Below are 21,084 nucleotides of genomic sequence, written 5' to 3'. Positions count from 1 at the left end.
TTTGGCGATTCTCAGGGGTTACTCCTGGCTTTGCGCTCAGGAATTACTCCTGGCAGTGCTCAGGGGAACCATATGGGATTCTGGGAATCGAACCCGGGTCGGCCGCATGCAAGGCAAACACCCTACCTGCTGTGCTGTCACTCCAGCCCCGGGACACCTTTATTTTTTACCATTTTTATTAAGGGGGTGGGATTTACAGAACTGTTAATTATGCTTTTCAGGATACAACATTCCAGCCCCTTACCACCAGACAGACTGCCTTCCCCCAGAGCCCTCTCTCTGCTCCTGCCCCTGCCTTCTGTGTCAGCCTTGTTCCACAGATAAAATTTCCAGTTCTGATGACTCTGGACACTTGTTGTTCCTTTACTATGTTTCTTTATAAGCCAATTCTGGGCGAGATGCTTTTTTGAAAAAGAACTTCAAAAAAAGGAGGGTCTGGAGAGATAAGAGGCCGAAGCTGCAGAGATAAGAGGCAGAACACTGCTTCGCATGCAGAAGGTCTGGATTCCATCTCTTGTACCAGCTGCTCCCCTGGGGACTTCTGCGTGCACTCCCCTGCCCAAAGAAAGTTAGCCTTTAGGGCTGAGAATGTGGCCCAGTGGTACAGCACTTGCCTTGCTGGCGTGAAGCCCTGGGTTCGAGTGCTGGCACCACATGGTCCTCTGAGCACTGCCAGGACTGACTCCCTGAGCACTAAGCTGGGAATAGGTCCAAGAGCAGTTAGTTTTGACCCAACACCACCCCTTCCAAAAAAGGGAGGGACTGGGGCCATAGTACAGCAGGTAAGGGCTTGCTTTGCACACAGCCGACCTGGGTTTGATCCCTGGCACCACATACAGTTCCCTGAGCCCCACCTGGAGTGATTCCTGAATGCAGAGTCAGAAGTAATCCCTGAGCACCATGGGGAGTGCCCCCCCTGCAAAAAAAGTGAGATCGATGCCTTTTACAATTCGTCATAAGGATTGTAGCACTGTAGCACTGTCCCATGGTCCTCCCGTTGTTCATTGATTTGCTTGAGTGGGCACCAGTAACATCTCCATTGTGAGAGCTGTTGTTACTGTTTTTGGCACATTGAATACACCACTGGGAGCTTGTCAAGCTCTGCCGTGCAGGCGGGATACTCTTGCTGGGCTCTCCAAGAGGGATGGAGGAATCGAACCCGGGTCAGCTGCGTGCAAGGCAAATGCCCTACCTGCTGTGCTATTGCACCGCCAATCATAAGCATTAGTTCATACAATTTGAGGATGGAAGTGCCCTCGTAAAGTGCTTGTAGGAGGGTGAGTCAATGAGGTTCAAAGCTAGAGAGAGCACTAAGGGCCCGAGTGCAGACTCTGCACAGGGCAGACTCAGAGTCCACCTCCCAGTACCACTTGGTCACTGAGCACCACCAGGAGTGATTCCAGAGCACAGAGCTGGCAGTAGCCCCTGAGCACCCTAGATATGGCCACCCCCAAAAGAAAACAGCAAAATCCTTCAAATTTATTTAAGAACAAAAACCAACAAAAGAACAGAAACCTCTGGGGCTGGAGTGATAGCACAGCGGGTAGGGCATTTGCCTTGCACGCGGCCGACCCAGGTTCAATTCCCAGCATCCCATACGGTCCCCCGAGCACCGCCAGGAGTAATTCCTGAGTGCAGAGCCAGGAGTAACCCCTGTGCATCGCCAGGTGTGACCCAAAAAGCAAAAAAAGAAGAAAAAAAAGAAAAAGAAAAACAGAAACCTCTACTCCACTGCACGAGGTTCCTAAATAACTGTCAGAAGAGGGGGATGGATTTTTGTTTTCATGTGTGTTTTTTGTGATTGTTATTTTTGTTTTCATGTATTCTTTTAATTTTTTTTGGTTTGGGGGCTATATCCAACGATGCTCAAGCTCACTCTTGGCTCTGTGCTCAGGGATCACTCTAATGGAGCTCAGGGAGTAATACGGAGTGCCAGGGAGCAACTCTGGGCCAACTGTGTACAAGGCAAAGTGCCTCACCCATTGTACTATCTCTCTGGCTTTGAGTTGTGTTACTTTGGTTAGAACTGATCAAAGCAGGAAAACATGCACCAAAAAACAGAGCTGGGGAGATGACTCAAAGGGCTGGAGTGCGTGCTTTAACGAGGGGGCCTGGGTTTGATCCCTCAAGCACTGAGCTCAGCGTAGCCTCTGAATGCCACCTGGCTTGGCACCAAACACCAAACCAAAAACCAGGAGAAGTCAACCTGCACAATTTTTAAAATTATTGTTATTTTTTTTATTAGTGAGACACCATGAGGTACAGTTGTAGACTTACAAATTTTTGTTCTTGGGTTTCAATTATACAACAATCAAATACCCATCCCTCCACCAGTGCCCATTTCCCACCACCACAGATGCCAGTATCCCTCCCACCCCCCATCCCCCCATCCCACCCTGCCTCTGTGCAGGGCATTCCCTTTTGTTCTCTCTCCTGTTGGGTGTTGTGGTTAACCTGCACAATTTGTATTTATTTGAGCAGTCAGGAGAGTTCAAGACATTAGCGTTTAGGCTGGAGAGAGAGTGCAGGAGGGGAGGCACTTGCCTTGTACGCAGCAAATCCCAGTTGAATCCCTGGCAATAGATACGGTTCCCCAAACACCATTGGGGTTTACTCCTGAGAGTCAGCAAATGCCAACTGATACACAGATATTCAGAACACTCCTTAAAAGGCTTATGTCACTAAAAAAAAAATTAACTGAGGTTGGAGTAGTGGATAAGGGGCAGCCTTGCATGTGGCCAGTCCAGCTGCTCCCTCGCAACACATGGTCCCCTGAAAATTGTTGAGTGCAGCTCTCAAAACTCCTAGTAAAATAGGGGCGGCTGGGGGTGAGCACTGAACCATCTGCCTAGCTGGCAGAGAACCACAGGCCTCCTGGGAGCACCCCCCCCAATTAAAATTAAGTATACAACTAAAATCTGTCACTGTCACTGTCCTCCCGTTGTTCATCGATTTGCTACCAACAATGCAAATAAAAGAGTGGGCACCAGTAACGTCTCCATTGTGAGACTTGTTGTTACTGTTTTTGGCATATCGAATACGCCACGGCAGGCTCTGCTGTGTAGTGGGCTACTCTCGGTAGCTTGCCGGGCTCTCCGAGAGGGATGGAGGAATCGAACCCGGGTCGGCTGCGTGCAGGGCAAATGCCCTACCCGTTGTGCTACTGCTCCAGCCCAACTAAAATATGTACGTATATTAATGAAGCTAAACCTGTGGCAAGATTCTCAGAAATCCCTGTAAGGGACTCCAGTCATCTTCACCGGCAGAAGCCAGGCTGGGGCGACAGCTGGAAGAACCCTAGGCCTGTGCGGATCTGCACCGGACAGATTTCAGTTGTGGAGGACAATGAGGACCTCAGTCCCGACATGCTTTGCACAGCAGGAAGCAGGGGGGGCCTGAGAGTAGCTCCCCAGGAGGTGCCTTGGGCTCTCTTCGCTCCAGGGTCCCCAAAGGACAGTTTCTTGTAAGGTGGCAAGAAGAGACACTTCGGCCAGTGTGTGAAAGCACCTCCCACCCAAACCACACACCTTACTGCACATATATGTCAAGAAGCTCTTGTCTGGTGTACTTCGCCCCCATCACTCCGACCCATGGCGGGGAACCGTTAGTAGGTCTAAACAGAAAGCATATGTCATTTTCGGTTCAAATAAGCAAACATGTATACACTCAGAGTTAGTGTCTGTTCAGTCCAGTCCAGCGCCCTGAGGCCGGGGCAGATGTATGCTCATAGGGCTGGCATTTATGCTTGACACATTGGAGCCCCAGGTTTGGTCCCCTGAAGCCACTGGGTCCCGTAGGCATTGCCAGGTATGGGCCATAAGCACAAAACAACAAACTCAAATGAATTTGTTTATTAAGTGCCCGGGGCTGGAGCAATAGCACAGCGGTAGGGCGTTTGCCTTGCGCACAGCCAGCCCGGTCGAGCCGGGTTCGATTCCTCCGCCCCTCTGGGAGAGCCTGGCAAGTTTCTGAGAGTATCTCGCCCTTACGACAAAGCCTGGCAAGCTACCCGTGGCGTATTCGATATGCCAAAAACAGTCATAAGTCTCACAATGGAGACGTTATGGGGCCCGCTCGAGCAAATCGATGAACAACGGGAGGACAGTGATACAGTGATACAGTGATATTAAATTCCGAGGTGTGCAGGTTAACTCTCCAGAAGTGGCCTGAGGGAAGGCTCCTGCCTGTCCCCGCAGCTCCTACGCTGGCCAATGTGGCACTTCAGCAGAATACAAATGTGGCAGGAAGTCAGCGGGCGAGAAGTTCCTGAAACAGGTCTGTCTTTCTACTTCCATGTGAACTGTGACCTGGAGTTTGAGCCTGGCAGTCAGCGATCAAGTGAGACAAAATTAAAGTGGTAGCGCCCTGCTCCGACGTTAGGAAGAGTGGAAGGGCTCGCTGAGGCAGCAGCTGCGTTTATCCAGTCAGATGTTGCCATCTCTGAAGTGGGGTGAGCGCCAAAGGAAACAATGCAAATAAAAGTGCTTTGTACACCACAAACTAGCAGTGCTTTGCACCTAGTAGTTATCCCTCCGGAGACCCCAGCATTTTATTTTATGTTTCTGAATAGCTCATGTGGAAAATGATTTTTCAACTGGTTTAAAGGGTACATGGTAAATCTTCTTCTCCTTCCTTGTCCCTTAATCACATTTTTGTATGCTTATTTGTGTCCACATTGACAGGAAACTGTGTGTCCTTCCCATGCATGTAACAAGCAGGTGTGTGTCATCAGAAAGAATATGCATATTTAGTGTTTCATTTTCTGGTGTTCCACTTCATGGGTCTCCCACCCCAGGCTTAATAAGTTCAGATTGATTAATAAAACTGTAACTCCTGGACTGGAGAGACAGCACAGGGCTAAGGCACTTGCCTTGCACACAGCTGACCCCATATAGTCCCCTGATCTCTGCCCCCTCCCATCCCCCCAGTGACCCTTGAGCTCAGAGCCAGGAGTCAGCTCTGAGCATAGCAAATGTGACCCAAATAAACAAACAGACCAAAGAAACCTGTAGCTCTTTTTGGTTTTTAATTTTTTTATTTTTTGCTTTTTTTTTTTGGGTCACAACACCCAGCGATGCTCAGGGGTTATTCCTGGCTTTGCACTCAGGAAGTAGTCCTGGCAGTGCTCAGGGGACCATGTGGGATGCTGGGAATTGAACCCGGGTCATCCGCGTGCTAGGTAAACGCCCTACCTGCTGTACTATTGCTCCAGCCCCAGTAGCTCTTTCTTTAGAGTCTACAACGTGGTGATTTGGTGTGGACACTGAAGGGAAGGCTACTTGCCGGTGAATCAGCACAACCAACATCTCCGTTTACATGTTTTCATGTTGTTATTATTACTGTTGGTGTTGCAGTGTGCCACACCCCACTGGCCCTTACCAAGCAAGCACAAGGCCTGCGCTCTGTCACTTGACAGACCCTTCTCCCCTCCCTCCCTCTTTCCTCCCTCCTTGCCTTTCTTCCTCCTCCCTCCCTTCCTTCCTGAGAGTGTTTGAGTCACACCCAGCAAAGCTCAAGGGCTATGCCTCTGTTCAGATCCTTCTGGTAGTACCCGAGGGTCCATCTTGGTTCGAGGGATCAGAGAGGGGTCAGCTGCATGTAAATGCCTTCTCTCCTGTCCTTCTCTCTGGCCCTTTCTTCTTCTTGTTTTAACTACCAATTATTTTTTATCCTTTTGGGTCACACCCGGTGATGCTCAGGGGTTACCTCTGGCTCTGCACTAAGGAATTACTGCTGGTGGTGCTTGAGGAATTATATGGGATGCCGGGGATTGAACCGGGGTAGGCTGCATGCAAGGCAAATGCCTTACCCACTATACTATTGCTTCTTAACTACAATTTTTTTTTTTTGCTTTTTGGGTCACACCTGGTGATGCTCAGGGGTTACTCCTGGCTTGGCACCCAGGAATCACTCCTGGCAGTGCTCAGGGGACCATATGGGATGCTGGGAATCGAACCCGGGTTGGCCGCATGCAAGGCAAATGCCCTACCCACTGTGCTATCACTCCAGCCCCTTAACTACAAATCTTAAAGATTCTTTTGCATCCATGCAAAGATCAATGCCTTTCTCACTGAACACCTGTGCCAGGCACACAGTTTCCCTGCCCGCTGTACTTTGCTCTCGCCAGAGACCATTCCGTTATTTCACTGCACTGGGCTACCCTCCCAGGGATGGCACCTCTCCTGACTCCTGGGAGTTCTAGTCCCAAGTGCTGCCCTGATTATCCCATTCACTCTCTTCTCACCCTGCTGGCAAAAAAACGAAGGGGCAGTTTTCAATTTTGATAGACACTGCCAGCTTGTCTCCTACAGATGGTGACTTTTAAAATCATCACTTCTCTTTCTAATCAAGAAGCAGGCAGTCCTGCGTGGTGGCGAAGCCCTAAAATCTTGCATTTGATGAAGCCTAGGGGATGTGTTTTGTTTTTTCAAAGAAAACAGCTCAGACCTACGTGGAGTCACATTGCCAAATAGTTTGGAGGCCAGAAGTTGGAGCCAGGATGTCCTAGCTCGAACATTTCATGTGTGACCTTAGGTCACTTCTGTTCTTCGCCTCCCTGTCAGAAGGACCCACTGTCCTATCTCAGGAACGACCAAAGTGTGTCTCAACCAAGCCTCGGTCCAACTGACATTTGGGACTGGGTAATTTTTTGTCATGAGGCGTCGTGGTCCTCTTCAGGGCAGGGGGCAAAGCAGCTTCTGTGGTCACTTCCCAGCAGCATTTCCCTTCCACTGTGACAATGATTGAAAATGTCAGGCTGGAGCGCTAGTTCAGCGGGCAGGGCTTTTGCCTTGCATGCAGCTGACCTGGGTTTGATCCCCAACACACATGTGTTCTCCTGAGCCCCGCCAGGAGTGGTTCCTAAGCACAGAGCTAGAATTAAACCCGGAGCAATGCCAGATATGGCCCCCAAACAAACAACAGAAAGAAAGTGTCCCCAGACACTGTCAAAAGTCCCCTGGGGGGTAGGGCCAAAGACTCGAAGTCCATGGAGAATTAGTGGGCTGTTGTGGGCATTAAAGGAATGTCTTACAATGTAGAAAATACTCAGAGCAAAGCTGACATGCAATTACTGTCATCATCATTCCCTAGTTCTAGCCTCAACTATAGAAAAAAAAAACAGTTTTGGTCATTGGGGGCTTCAACCAGTGTCTGATTCTGTTTCATTCTGCTTTATGTTGTTCTGTTTGGCTTTTTAGGTTACATCCGGCGATTCACAGGGGTTACTCCTGGATCATGCACTCAGGAATTACTCCTGGCAGTGCTCAGGGGACCATATGGGATGCTGGGAATCGAACCTAGGTCGGCCGCATACAAGGCAAATGCCCTACCCGCTGTGCTATTGCTCCAGCCCGTCCATTGCATTCTGGAACAAGAATGCAAGTCCTTGTCTAAGATCAGAGCTTGGCAGCCTCAGGATCAATTACAGGACCCCCCCTCCCCTCGGAGTTCCACTGTGGGGACTAGGAGGTTCTGTCAGAAACCTAAAAGGAGCTCGTGCTGAGCCCTGTTCAGTTGTCAATGCCCTGGCCCCCATGTCGTTGTCCCTCCTGTATTCAAGTGGTGCAGACTTCACATCTCTGGGTTTCCATAAATCTGTGGCCCTGAAACAACGGATTGCCCACAAAACCCAGCCCCCAAAGGGGGTGAGCGAAACAAAAAGGGGAGATCTAGGAAAAACAAAAGGCTGAGTTTCTTTAAATCTCTGGCTCTGCACAGCACAAGCATTTCCAATGAGAAAGAAAGCATTCTTTCTTCTGTGTCTATTTCAGCTGGCTTCCAGCTTCGCCTGGTGAATAATGTCACTACTTCGTTATTCTGTCCCACAAGGTAAAATCAAATGAGCAACTTAACAACCAGAAGTGTGCTTGCCTGGAGGAAAAGGCTCATTTAAAAGCTTTTCAACTCTGCAATTCCCTCGATGTTGCCACACCCTCTTCAGTCTTTTCAAACCTATGGGAAAGTTGTTACTTTGCACACAAGGTGTAAATAATGCCCTCCTGGAAGTGCCTCATGCCATACTTTATTTTTTTTAATTGCTTTTAGTCTTTTGGGATTCCTGCAGTGTCTACAAATAGATTAGCCTCTAAGAATTCTGAGTTACCATGGCTAGGAAAAAAAAACACTGGTTTAATTAGCCATGGTCCTATTTTTGAAATTACATCTGCTCTTTTTTTTTTAATGCAACTTGGTCTATGCAAAAACTTGTAGAGGATAGATGTGTGTGTGTGTGTGTGGGGCGGGGGTGCATGTAGGTTTTGGTTTGAATTCATTTTCATGAGCCTGAAAGCGAAATCAAGAGTATTGAGCGAATAATGTATCATCATACATTAAACATGATCAAATGAAGGGAGTTGAAAAGAAATGATTGCAGAAAAGAAATTGCTGGAAATACTGGGTCAGCTGATGATCTTGCTTCTGTGTGCGAGAGCAAATCAGCCTTCACATTCCTGCTTTACATGGTGTTTTGGTTTTTCACGCCCAAATCCTCAGACTTGATTAATCATTGAAGGAATGAAAATCAAAGGGCCATGTGGCGCACTTGAAGGGTCACTGCAAAACCAGAGAGCAAGTGTCCAGAATCTCTGGGACTAGATTCCAAGGCCAAAAGTTTTGTCTCATGATTTCCTTGACTTTTCTTCATTTCTGAAACAGTTGAAGCGGCCTCCTTTATTTTTGAGCTCTAAATTGTTACAATCCTTCTTAGTCTCAGAATTCTTTCTGGCCAGTGTTCTTCATTGCTTTCCAAGATAACTCTCCTTGTACATTTTTGACTTTCTTTAAAATGGCTGCCAGAGGGGCTGGAACCGTAGTACAGTTCCTTGCATGCAGGTGACCTGGGTTTGACCCCTGGCACCCCCTATAATCCCCCCGCCCCTCCCCCTCAGCCTACCAAGAGTGATCCCTGGGTAATCACTGAGCACTACTGGGTGTGGACCTCAAAACAACAACAACAAAACCAAAAACAAAAAAACAAACCAAACCCAAAAAAAAAAGCTGCCTGAAAATCATTTGGAATGCACTTTCCTTCAATCTTAGGCACTGAAATAAAACCAAACTTTTATAGTCTATGGGATATAGTATTAGTTCCTGACATCAGCAGTTATCTTAAAAATTTTCAGTGATACGCATGCACTCTGGCGCTGTTACATATTTTGTGTGTGTGTGTGTGTGTGTGTGTGTTTTCACACGCAGAGCTCCACCACCGAGTGCCACACCCCCTTCAAATAATTCTAGTAAGATGGGAATTCTAAACTTTGTGAGGCTAGTCATCTGCATCAGTTCTCTCTTGCTAGGTAACAACTTGTCCCCAGCCAGTATTGACTGACATGACAGAGGTTAGGAATTGGATGGGGCTTAGCTGAGCGCCTCCAGTCCAGGGTCTCTAAAAGATTTAAGGGTCGGAGGGGCCCCCAGGGCTGCAAATCCCTGTGAGCTGACTCAGCGGGCTGCTGGCAGCCTCTCCACAGGGCAGGCTTTCCTCAAAGCCACAGAGAGGAACAGCCAAAAGGCCTTTCCTAACGTAATCCAAGATGTGAACACTTTTTTTTTAAATTTCTTTCCTTTATTTTGGGCCACACCTGATGGTGCTTGGGACTGCCCCCTGCCACATGTCCCAAATGCTGGTGGGACCATGTGGTGCTGGAGGTCAAAACTGGGACTCCTGCATGCAAAGTATGCAAGGACTCAAGTGAATCCCTTGCATTCTTTCCCCAGACCTTTTCGCTAAGAATCCAGTAGGCTCGGCTCCTACTCAAACGGAAGATTCTCCAGGCGTGACCACCAGAAGAATGGGGTCACATAGGATCTTCTTAAAGAGGGACTCTTATGGGGCTGGGGAGATATGTCCAGGGGCTGAGCTCCTGCTCTGCATGATTCCCTGAATATGACTCTCCAGTACCACCAAGTGTGACTCCCCTTCCTCTCAAAAAAGTGAAGGGCTGACACACACCATTTCTTTTTCTGGGTCTCATACCCAGTGGTGCTCTGGGTATCAAACTCAGGCCTTCTGCATTCGAAGAAGGAACACAGACCCTCTGAAGTCTTATTTTCCTGCCCCCAGAAACTAATTTTAAATGATAAACCCTAACGTGTTCTAGTTGTGGATATAAAAGGGCACAGTCACTTTGCAAAAAAGATTTTGATCGTATGTATCTTTAAAAAGTTAAACATAAATTTATTGTTCCACCCAACCTTCCATTCCTAGTTATCTATTTAAGATAACTATTTAAACTTATGTCTACATAAAGATGTTTTCAAATGTTTGCAGCAACCTTTCTTCATGATAGCCATTGAGCAGTACCAGGACTCTTGAAATAACTGAAATATCTACCAACGAGACACAGAATGGTAAGGAAACACATAAAGCATGGTACATGTTTGTATGCGATGGAACAAACACTCATCATGGCATAGAATGCAATGGAATAAACCCTGACCCATGCTGACACTGATAACTTAATCAATTTTGCACCGAGGTTATCAGGATAGTTCTGCTGTTGGTGCTGATGGTGACCCTGATTCATGCTATGACATTGATAACTTAATCAAATTTGCACTGATTATCAGGATAGTTCTGCTGTTGGTGATGATGGTGAGAAGATGCTGGTGATCACGCCCAGAAGGTTCCCAGTGGCTTGAAGCATTTCTCAACCAGGCTTCAGAAGTCAACAGGATATTTCAAGGGGGCCACAGGTGAAAATCACAGGAGGGGCAATGGCATGAGACTAGGGGGAAAAGGAAAACAGGAAATAGGAAAAGGAAAACAAGAAGGAAACAAGGTCAAGGTTGGAAAAAGAATGAGAGAATGCAAGGCCCTGGATTCTAACCCCGGGGCCACTGGAAAGTAGTGAGATGAACTTGACAGGATTCTTAAGGATCCTGAGCAAGAAAGTCAGGAAGAGGGTTCAGTAGTTTAGGAAGTGCCAAGGGCAAGTCTGAGTGCTGAGCTTAATCTTTCCTATCTGATATAGGCTCAGGGATCCTGCTTGTTCTCCAACCAGGGACTGCTTGCAAAGGGATTGATCTAGGGGAGGAAAGGATATTATGCTAAGTGAAGGAATTAAGGCAAAAACAACCTATGACAGGATTCCATTTATACAAAATGTCCTGAATACACAGATCCATGAGGTTGAGATAGTAAATTCTCAGTTGTGGAGGCAGAGGATGGGAATCAGGAGTAACTAAAATATGTATGAAGCAGCAGCTTTTTGGAATAATGGAGTTCTGAAATTAGCAGCAGTTGGTTGTACTGCCCTGTACTTTACAAGGCATCACTGGTTGTGATGCAAAATGGTCAGATTTCATAGTGTTACACTTAAAAAAAATTGTTAAAACATTTTCATTGATGGTGGTTGCAATCTTGAGCTTTCTCAGCATAACGAAATCAAGCTCAGCCATGCCAGCTTCAGGCCTTCTAAAACTTCCATTTTCCCTCCCATATGCATGGAGTTTGGTCCTAAGGTTTAATTCTGGAAACTTGGTCCCAGATACGGCCAACTATCAAATCATTAAACCAGAGAAATGATTCCTATTATCGTCTATTTTTTAAAAATGTTTTTTGAGCATCAATTTCCTTTGGGTTAATTTTTAAAAAAATTAAAGAATTTCAAAGCCATTGGTTTAAAAGACGACTCTCCCCGAGAGCCCTATCTCCGCCCACCTTAGAGGGTGGATTAAATCTCATTTCAGGTGTTTGCCGAGTCTAATGATCATAGTTACCTGAACTATCTATATTAATTGAACTTCATCTGGCTCTTGGAGACTCGATGGCTTAATCATTCTCTCGGTCTCCCATGTGTTACTTTCCCTTGACAATTTTAGGAGATAGAGGGGAATTTTGATGTCTCCCTCTTTCATTTCCCGAAGAAACGTCACATTAAAAAAAAAAATCGGCCAGATTGTCGCCCCCCCCCGCCCCCAAAGTCATCTACTCACTCCCAGTTTCATTGCAACACATCGAAAACCAAAAAGAAAAAAAAAAAAAGCACCAGAAACACGAGGACTCCTGTGCCGGCCAGCAACCCGAAGTTAAAGTACAACTTCGAGAGGGGCCGAGGTCTAAAGTTCACACTGCCCCGGGCGGCCGAGCGGTCTCCCCCGACCGAGACCCCCGTCCCCACAGCGCCGCCAACCAGGGGCATTTCCGTCGGCGCCTGGCGAACGAGAAGTTCAAGTGAGGGAAAATGGGTTCACGTGAAGGTCAGAGGCCCCCGAAGACGGCGAGTTTTCCGGGCACGGCGAGGCCGGGGTGGAAAAAAGTGGGGGAAAGGCCGGCAGATGCGCGTCGCCCCCGGCGCGGCTGGACGCCAGGCCCGAAGGTCGACCTGCCTTCGGGGCGCCCGGGGACCCCGCGCGGCCGCCCGCGGCCCACTTCCGAGGTTGCATCAGGTGGGGGCCCGCGCGGACGCTCCCGGGAGCCAGAGGACGTCGCGGCGAGGCCGCGCGGTGGGGGCGGGTGGGGGCGCGGCGGGGAAGCCACGCTGCCCGCTGTCCTCCACGGGACCGGCCCGCGGCGCCGCCGGACACGCCCTCCCGAAGGGCAGACCCGCCTCGCGGAGGGCGGACCCGGGCCGGGCCGGCCGCCGGCCCTCAGCCGACCCCCGCGAGCGCGGCCCGGCGCGACAGCCTCTCCTCACGTGTCCCTCCCGGCCCTGGGGCCGCCTCACGTTCTGCTTCCGCCTGACCCTTCCGACTTCCGGTAAAGAGTCCCCGGCCCGCTCCTCCGCGCCCACCCGGCCTCGCCACGCGGCGCCGCGCCGCGCCCGGCCCCCGATGCGCTCGGCGGCCCCAGCTCCCCGGGCCCCCGCGGCGGCCATCGAACCTCGTCGCCTCGCCGCAGCCAGGTGGCCCGGGCGGCGCTCGCTCCCGCGAGCGGCGCGCCGGGGCGGGCGGGGCGGCGGTGGCGCGGCCGCGGGCCCGTATCCCTCCGCCGCCCCTCCCCCGCCCGGCCCCGGCCCCCCTCCCGCCGGGTTTTGCTCGCCGCCCTCCGCCTCAGACTGTTTTGGTAGCAACGGCAACCGCGGCGGCGCGTCCCGGCCCGGCTCCCGGCGCCTCTTCGGCTTCGGCGGACCTGCCCGCCCCTTCGTCGTCCTCCTCCTCCCTCTCGCCGGCCCCGGCGCGCCCCCGGCCGCGTCGCCCCGCGCCTCTCCGCTCGGCGCCCGCGCGTCCCCGCCGCGCTCCGGCGTCTCGTCAGCGCGCCCGGCTCCCGGCTGTCCCCGCCCGGCGTGCGGGCCGGTGTATGGGCCCCTCGCCATGTCGCTGAAGCCGCAGCCGCCGCCGCCGCCGCAGCAGCAGCCGCCGCCGCCGCCGCCGCCGCCGCAGCCGCAGCCGCCGCCGCCGCCGCAGCCGCCCGCGGCCGCCGCTGCCCGCAAGCCCGGCGCCAGCGGCCTCCTCGCGGCGCCCGCCGCCGCGCCGCCGCCGGCCGCGGCCCCCCGCGTCCTCGGCCGCCTCCCCGGCGAGCGCGGGCGGCGGGCGGCCCGGCCTGGGCAGGTGGGTGTCGGCCCCGTCCCGCGGCGCGCGCGGCCTGCCCGGGCCTCGCGTCCCCTCCCCCGCGGCCCGCAGCGCGGCCCGCCCCGTGACCGCCGGGCCGGGCCGGGCCGGGCCGGGCCGGGCGGGGGGGCGGGGGGCGGGGGGCCCGCGGCGGGCGGGGGGCGCTGTCAGGCCCGGCCGCCCCGGCCTCCCGCGACGTCCCACCCCTCGGCCGCGCGGCCAAGATGGAAGCGCCGGGCAGCCGCCCCCCGCGCGCCGGCCGGCCCCGCGCCCGCCTTCCCCGCGCCGCCCGGCCCGGCTTGAACATTAACGCGCGGGCCCGGCGCCCGGGACTCGCCGGCTCCCCCGGGCTGGCGGCCGGCCGAGCGCGGCGCGGCGCGGGGTGGGGGCGGGGGCAAAGTTCGCGCGGCGCCCCCCGCCCCGTTGAGGGGCCGCCCGGCCGGCCGCGATCCCGCCCCGGGTGCCCCGAGGACCTCGTGGCGGGGGCCGGCCGCCCCGCGGACCCGGGTCGGGGGCTCGGGTGCGGGCCCGCGCCGCGCTCTGCACCCCCGCCCCCACCCCGGGGCCGGGCCGGCGGCGGGGTGCCCGGCCCCCTCCCAGCTGCCCGCGGCTCTCAGGCCCCCGGGGCGCGCGTGGCCGCCCCGCCGCAGTGCTGGAGCCCGGGCCGCGGCGTGGGGCTGGGGGCCTTCGCGCCCGCCCCCGCGCCCCGGTGGCTGCAGGGGGCGTGGAGGGTGGCCGAGCGCGCCCTGCGGGTGCCCACGGGCTCGCCGTCCCGCCCGTCCCCTCCCGGCGGGGGGCCCGGGTCCGAGCCTGGAGGGCGTGCGCGTGCGGGAGGCCCGTGGGGGGCGGCGGGGTCCGCATCCCGCGAACTCGGAGCGGGCCGGGCGTGCGAGCCAAGTGTCAGTCGACTCCGTTCCGTCGTGGCCAGTGTCCTTAACTTGGACAGTGCCGCCGGCGCCCGTGAAGGGCACGCCAGCGAGTCCCTTTCCCCGCGCCCCGGCTCGGTCGAGGTGCCGGCGCCGCCTTTAGAAGTTCAGTAGGTGGGTTAGGGATAAGGTTTCTTTCTTCCTTTTTTTTTTTTTTAAGGAAAAAAAACGTAACGAAGCTTAAAAAAATTTTTTTAAACGTTTCGGCAGGCAGTTTCCGAAGGTTTTATTTATGGCGGAAGTTAGCCTTCAGTACGGATTCGAGCGGCTTTTCAAGGAGTCCTGCAGGGTGGAGCGGTGGAGGGGGCAGCAGGGCGAGCATCGGTTCCCTGCGTTCTCTCTGCCCCTTGGCCCTTCAGTTTTCTCTAGCGCACCGCCAGAGCTGCCGAGCCAAAGTAGTTGGAGTGAAGTGCTCATTTCTCGTCTCTGTCTGCTTAGGATTCTCTGACTTCAGGTTTCCTTTCTCTGTCGGCACCCGTAGTAAAAGCGGGAAATTAAAAAATAGATTACGTATCCCTATGTCTCGTAAAGGCAAGGACGCATGTTTCCCCCCTATTTCTAGGGACGTAGAAATCTGGCAGATAGACTCAACTAGCTCAGAACACTAAAATCTTTTCGAGTTGCATCAGCTCTCAGGGTTGAGTGATCAGAAATGCTTGAAACCTTTCAGTACCACGGATCTTATATTCTCACAGTTTTATACGCATGTAAGGTTGAATTAAGTAACATTCTTTAGGTTTACTTCACCCTTACGACCTTTTCTTTAGGTTCTTATGCGGCATAAGTAGTAGCCCTAATTCTCTTTTGGCAACTGATGTTTTGCTTAATGTATTGGATTTATATGCGAGGTTTTTTTTTTTTTTGCACGTGTATTTACAGTACTTGTAAAAATTGCTTTCAACTTGGAATTCGTTACTTGATTCTTTGTAAAACAGTTAAATTTCTGAGGTTTTGTTTGTTTTCTTTTGAGGGGCTAGGGGGCCAACCAGCGGTGCTCAGGGCTTACTCTGGCTCTCCCCTCAAGCCGCACTCCTGGCAGGGTCCTGGGGTGCTGGGAATCCAACCTGGGTAGGACCATTGCAGTGCAAGTGCCCTGCTCCACTTCCAGGAGAGGTTTTACTAGGAGAGGTGGTACTGTGTCTTCAGCCCTGACTCTTTTCTTAGTTTTTGTTTGGGTAACCCATTTGGCCATGCTCAGGGTTTACTCCTGCCTCTGCACCCAGGGATCACTCATGGTGTTTCTTGGAGGGCTCCATGATGGATGTGGAATGTGTGTGTTTCGGGGGATGAACCTTAGGTCGCCACATGCAAGGCAAGAGCTTTACTCTAACTGCTGTACTATCTCTCTGGCCCCACTGCGACTTGTCTTTTCAACTGCTAAATATATCAACAGTTACAATAAGTTTCAGAGCTCAAGTGAATAAAAAGAAAATGTAGCACTGAGCTTGTCATGTTTAGAGATAGTAAAATATTAATCAAATCTAAAAGTTCATGCCTGCTTTAAATTTCATCATATTTGACTTTTTCTGGTGATTAGTAGATTTTAATGATGTTCAAAAATGTAATTGTCCTGGCATTTTAGAAAGTGACTTTTCTTTTTAGAATGATATAACAACAGTATTGAAGAATGATTTTACCTTAAATCAATTCTTAATTTACATATTTTGTTTGTTGTACTAATTCTAGCTTTGGTCAATTTTTTTTCCTTTAACATTGTAGTATAATTTTTGTCCTTAGGTTTTTCCTTAAATAATTGTGATTTGGATTTTCCCAGTTTTGCTGTTTATAATAGGGTGTAGTAAACATCTTTAAACGAATAGCTTTTTGCTTCAGTGTAATTATTTCTTTAGAGAAAGTTCCCAGGAGAGGTTTTACTAGGTCAAAGGGCTTCAAGATTTTTATGCTCTTGCTAGCTTTATTACCCTTCAGAAATCTTTTATTAGCTTCCAATACCAATAATGGTTTCTATAGAATGGTTTCTTTGTAGTTTGTTAAACACTAGGGGATTTTCAAGAGAAAATGACATTTTCCATTTTTGGGGGGGGGATTATACCCAGTAATACCCAGGGGTTACTCTTGGCTCTACTGCACTCAGGAATTACTCCTGGCGGTGCCCTGGGGACCACATGGGATGCTGGGAATTGAACCTGGGTCAGTGGCATTCCAGGCAAAGGCCCTACCCGTCGCACCATTGCTCCGGCCCCTCAGAGTTACATTTATTGTTAGTGCATGCATTGTGAAAGGCTTATATTAATTGCTTATATTTAAGGTTGATTAACCTGAAGGGTTAATGAAGTAGTGTATGACAGTGCTTTTAAAAGTTATTACTAATGAGTATGTATCACAGATCTGTTCTGCTGATACTCTGAATAAGTAGAGGAATGAAAAAAGATCCTGAAGAGCTTGTTCTTAAGCTTTTTGATGTTTCTTTTGGGTTGTTGTTGAGCTCACTCTTGTTTTTTTTTATTAGCTGTTAGCCTATGACCAAGTTATTTTTGGAGTCTTTTGTGTCATTTCATGGCACTACTGGGAATTACCACTGGTTAACCCCTGACTCTTTTTCTTCCACATTCCCTTCACCATTAGGGAAAAAAAAAAAAGGTCTATCCTCCAGAGTCTTGCCTAAGGAGTTGAACCTGATTAGTCTCATTAAGACTGTGGATTCAAATGCCATTTGCAGGAGAAAGGGCGAAGAAACCAGTGCCACAGAGACTAGGACCCTGCTGCTAGGAATAGGAAAGATATCTGGCCTGAGCACTGCAGTCTGAGATTGAGGTGGCCCTGGAAGAGCAATTCTATAAGCTCAAAAGTATTTTTTACTGTGTCCATACAAAATGATTTGTATTATGTGTGCTTATATGTTGGTCGGACAAGGAGAGGAGAAACACATCTAGGGAAATCTGTTCTAGGGTGGGTTGATCTGCTAAATGAGAATCTGTCCTAGAAGCAGTTTTCCTGTGTGTCCTGACTAGCTTGGATGATACTGAACTTTCTCCATCTCAATCTCAGACTGCAGTGCTCAGGCCAGATATCTTTCCTATTCCTAGCAGCAGGGTTCTAGTCTCGTCGTTACTTTTGGATCATGACAGCATTTGCCTATGATCAAACTCTTAACTTATAGTTAAGAATCGTGGCACCTTGGCCTGGCCCATCATGCTGCCAGGGTAGCACATAACTTACCGGCTTGCCCTGGTTCCATCCAGTCCCACGTCGGGACCCTGCCCTTGGGGTGCTAGGAAGTGAGGGCAACTGAGGCTTAAGTTGAGAAGGCAGATGCCCAGGAGTGAATGATATTCAAAGCCAATCAATTCCTAAGTTTCAAAGCATATTAATTAATTGTCTTCCTGTATCTATACAAAAGGACATTGCATTAAAGTAAACTGCTCAAAAGACATAAGGAGAGGAAAAAGGCGATATTAACTTACAGTACAGCTTCAGTGTCTAAGCAGGATGAGACCTTACAAATTGGTTGGGGAAGAGAGCATAGAAGTGGTTACAGACAAAGTAATGGGAGTGACTCGGGAGCACTGTGATGGGTGCGACCCGTTAAACCTAAGCTCCTCGTACTCCAACAACGACAGGTATAGAACTTGAGAGAGGTTAATGAAAATAAAGCTGCCCTACTTGTATTTAATAGTTTAATGTGATAATGCCAGCAAGTAAGAAACATTGAATTATCAAGCTGGGAGCCAGACATGTAGGATATTAGTAGGATGCTTGCCTTGCATGTGTGAGGCTCTGGGTTCCATCCCCAACACTGGGGAAGAAAGTTTGCATCTGTAAATAAGGACTTCTGGATTAGAGGAGAACAGGATATGATTCGGAATTTTTTTTTTTTTTTTTGCTTTTTGGGTCATACCCGGCGGCGCTCAGGGGTTACTCCTGGCTCATGCGCTCAGGAATTGCTCCTGGCGGTGCTCAGGGGACCATATGGGGTGCTGGGAATCGAACCTGTGTCGGCATGTTGGCTGTGTGCAAGGCAAACGCCCTACTCGCTGTGCTATCACTCCAGCCCCATGATTGGGAATTTTAGGGAAGGCAATGGTTTGCAATTTAAAATGGATTAGGGGAACCTTGTTGAGGTAACATTCCATCAAGTTTGGAAGGAAGTGAAGTAGTTAGCCATTCGTGTTTTAATCTATGTGAATTTTTTTTTTTTTTTTGGCCATACCCACTGTACTCAGAATTTACACCAGGCTCTGCATTCAGGGGTCACTCCTGGTGGGGGTGGGGAAACCCACATGGGTGTCAAGAGAGATTGACCTCTGATCTGCTGTATGCGAGGCAAGCACCTTCCCCTGCTGTGCTATCTCCCATTTACCTAGATTTATTTATCAGATGACCTCAATTTGTAATGTATAATGAGGTTTAAATGGAGTCATCTTTTGCTAATTTTTATGTGGTTATTGATAATATTGATAATAACCAAAAGTGTTCACTTTGTTTTGGGACCCTACCTAGCTGTGATCAGGGCTTACCATTGGCTCTGCACTCAGGGATCAAAGGGCTCAGAGATGCCTGCCTTACACATAGCCAATCACGTTCAATCCCCAGCACTACACTTGGTCGCCCAGTAACACCAGAAGTGATCCCTGAGCACAGGCAGGTATGCCCCCCCATACAAGACAATACGCCACAACCTTAAATACACTGTGGGACCAGGAAGATGGTATAGGACTTAGGGTGTATGTCTTGCATGTATGGAAACCTGTTTGATCCCAGACGCCACGTGCCCTTGTCCCAGCATCTCAGGATGTAGCATGATGACCCCTGGTACCAAAGGGACATGGAGCTGCACATTCAGCCTTCCAGCCTGGTTGGCTGAGAATGGCCAGGAGTGGCCCCTAGGCCCACTGAATGGGAGTGGAAAATATGCAGACATACTTTGCGACCCGAGTTCGATTCCTCCGCCCCTCTCGGAGAGCCCGGCAAGCTACCGAGAGTATTGGATATGCCAGACACAGTAACAACAAAGTCTCCAATGGAGATGTTACTGGGCCCGCTCGAGCAAATCGATGAAATCGATGAACTTTGCCACCTTAAAACTTTTAACACAGGTGTTGGTGTATTAAAAATTAGATGATCCTCAAGTCAAAGATATGGCTATTAATATAGCAGTTGATATCCCTTGTGTGAACTTATAATTAGAGAAGCACATACAAAAAAATGCAAGTTTATATTTAACCAAAAATGGAAAACCATGACCGACAAATGTTTTGACTATTCAGAATGAAATGTTTTCCTTTTTTTAATTTTCTTTTTCCCCACCACACCTGTGCTGCCCAGGCCTTACTCCCGACTCTCTACTTAGGGGTCCCTCCTGGAGACCATATGAAGCGCCAGGGATTTTACTTGGGTTCGTTGCCTGTAGGGCAAGTATCCTCCTTGCTGCACTCTCCAGGCCCCAAAGTGTCTTTTTATACCTAAGGATTTTAAGTTTCGGGGACTTTTTTTGTTGTTTTAGTGCCACTCCTAGCAATACTCAGAGCTTCATCCTGACTCTGCACTCAGAAATCATCATTCCTGGTGGTGCTCAAGGGACAGTATAGGGTGCTAGGGATTGAACCTGGGTAGCCACTTCACTTAATCACTTAACTTCCTGTTAGTCGTCGATTTGCTCGAGTGGGCGCCAGTAACGTCTCCATTTGTCCCTGTCGCGTGCTAGTGTAGGCCAATGGCATCTGTTCGCTCTGGGAACATGAAGAGCCTCAAATCGATCGTTCATGATCTTGACGAAGAAGTCTGACCATCTGGTAGGTGGGTGGCCACGCGGTCTTTTGACATCCCGTGGAATCCAGTCAGTAACAGCTCTAGTCCAGCGATCGTCTTTAAATCTCATTACGTGACCAGCCCATCTGATTTTCGACACCTTGGCAAATGAGACAGCGTCCCTGATCCTTGATCGTCGACGGATGTCAGAACTCCGAATTCGTTCTCTCATTTGAGTGAAACGTGATATTCCAAGCATAGCTCTTTCTATTCTTCTTTGGGAGACCTGAATGGCGTTCTCATCTTGTTTGCGTAGGGCCCAGGTCTCTGAGGCATATGTTAATGCAGGAAGAACAGTGGAATCAAAGAGATGTGCCCGGAGCCGGAGGTTCTTCGTCCTCTTAGCTATTTCTTCAACGTTCTTGAAGGCGTTACAAGCCATTCTCTTCCTCCTGCGCAGCTCGGGTGCCAGGTCATTTGTCATGTTGACTTCTCGACCTAGGTACACATAGCTGTTGCATTCGGAGATGGGCGTCGGGAACGAGGCTGTTTCTCATAAACATTGTCTTCGTAAGATTCAGCTGTAGTCCTACCTTTCCACACTCACGCTCAAAGTCGGCCAGCATTTGTGCCACTTGACTGATGTTTGGTGTTATTAAAACAATATCATCAGCAAAGCGGAGGTGATATAGTTGCGGACCATCTATCTTCACTCCCATTCCTTCCCATTCCAGTCGTCGCATGATGTTCTCGAGGGTGGCACTGAAGAGTTTCGGTGAAATGGTATCACCCTGCCGCACCCCTCTCTTGACATCAACGATCACTTCTTTGTAGAATGGTGAGATCCTGGTAGTGAATCCGCAATACAGCTCACGGAGGATCCTGATGTATTGGGCTTGAATGCCCTGATTGGCTAGGGCTTCAATGACCGCTTCCGTCTCAACAGAATGGGTAGCCA

The 21,084-nt window shown here is 50.2% G+C and overlaps 1 protein-coding gene across 3 annotated transcripts in view; it reads left to right on the top strand.

Annotated features, from left to right (window-relative positions):
* Positions 1-13,434: 13,434 nt before the first annotated feature.
* The window catches only part of ATXN2 (ataxin 2), a 97,784-nt gene continuing 90,134 nt past the window's right edge, over positions 13,435-21,084 (top strand). For 2 of the 3 annotated variants that reach the window (XM_056107203.1, XM_056107202.1), the window contains exon 1: positions 13,444-13,491. The gene's annotated coding sequence lies outside the window, so the exon portion shown is untranslated. Of the gene's footprint in view, positions 13,492-21,084 lie in introns of all 3 variants that reach the window. The other variant, XM_056107206.1, reaches the window with a different exon arrangement.

The sequence above is a fragment of the Sorex fumeus genome, unplaced genomic scaffold (assembly GCF_029834395.1).
Source record: "Sorex fumeus unplaced genomic scaffold, SorFum_2.1 ptg000155l, whole genome shotgun sequence".
Taxonomy (NCBI): domain Eukaryota; kingdom Metazoa; phylum Chordata; class Mammalia; order Eulipotyphla; family Soricidae; genus Sorex; species Sorex fumeus.
This window is presented reverse-complemented; position numbering and strand designations above follow the sequence as displayed.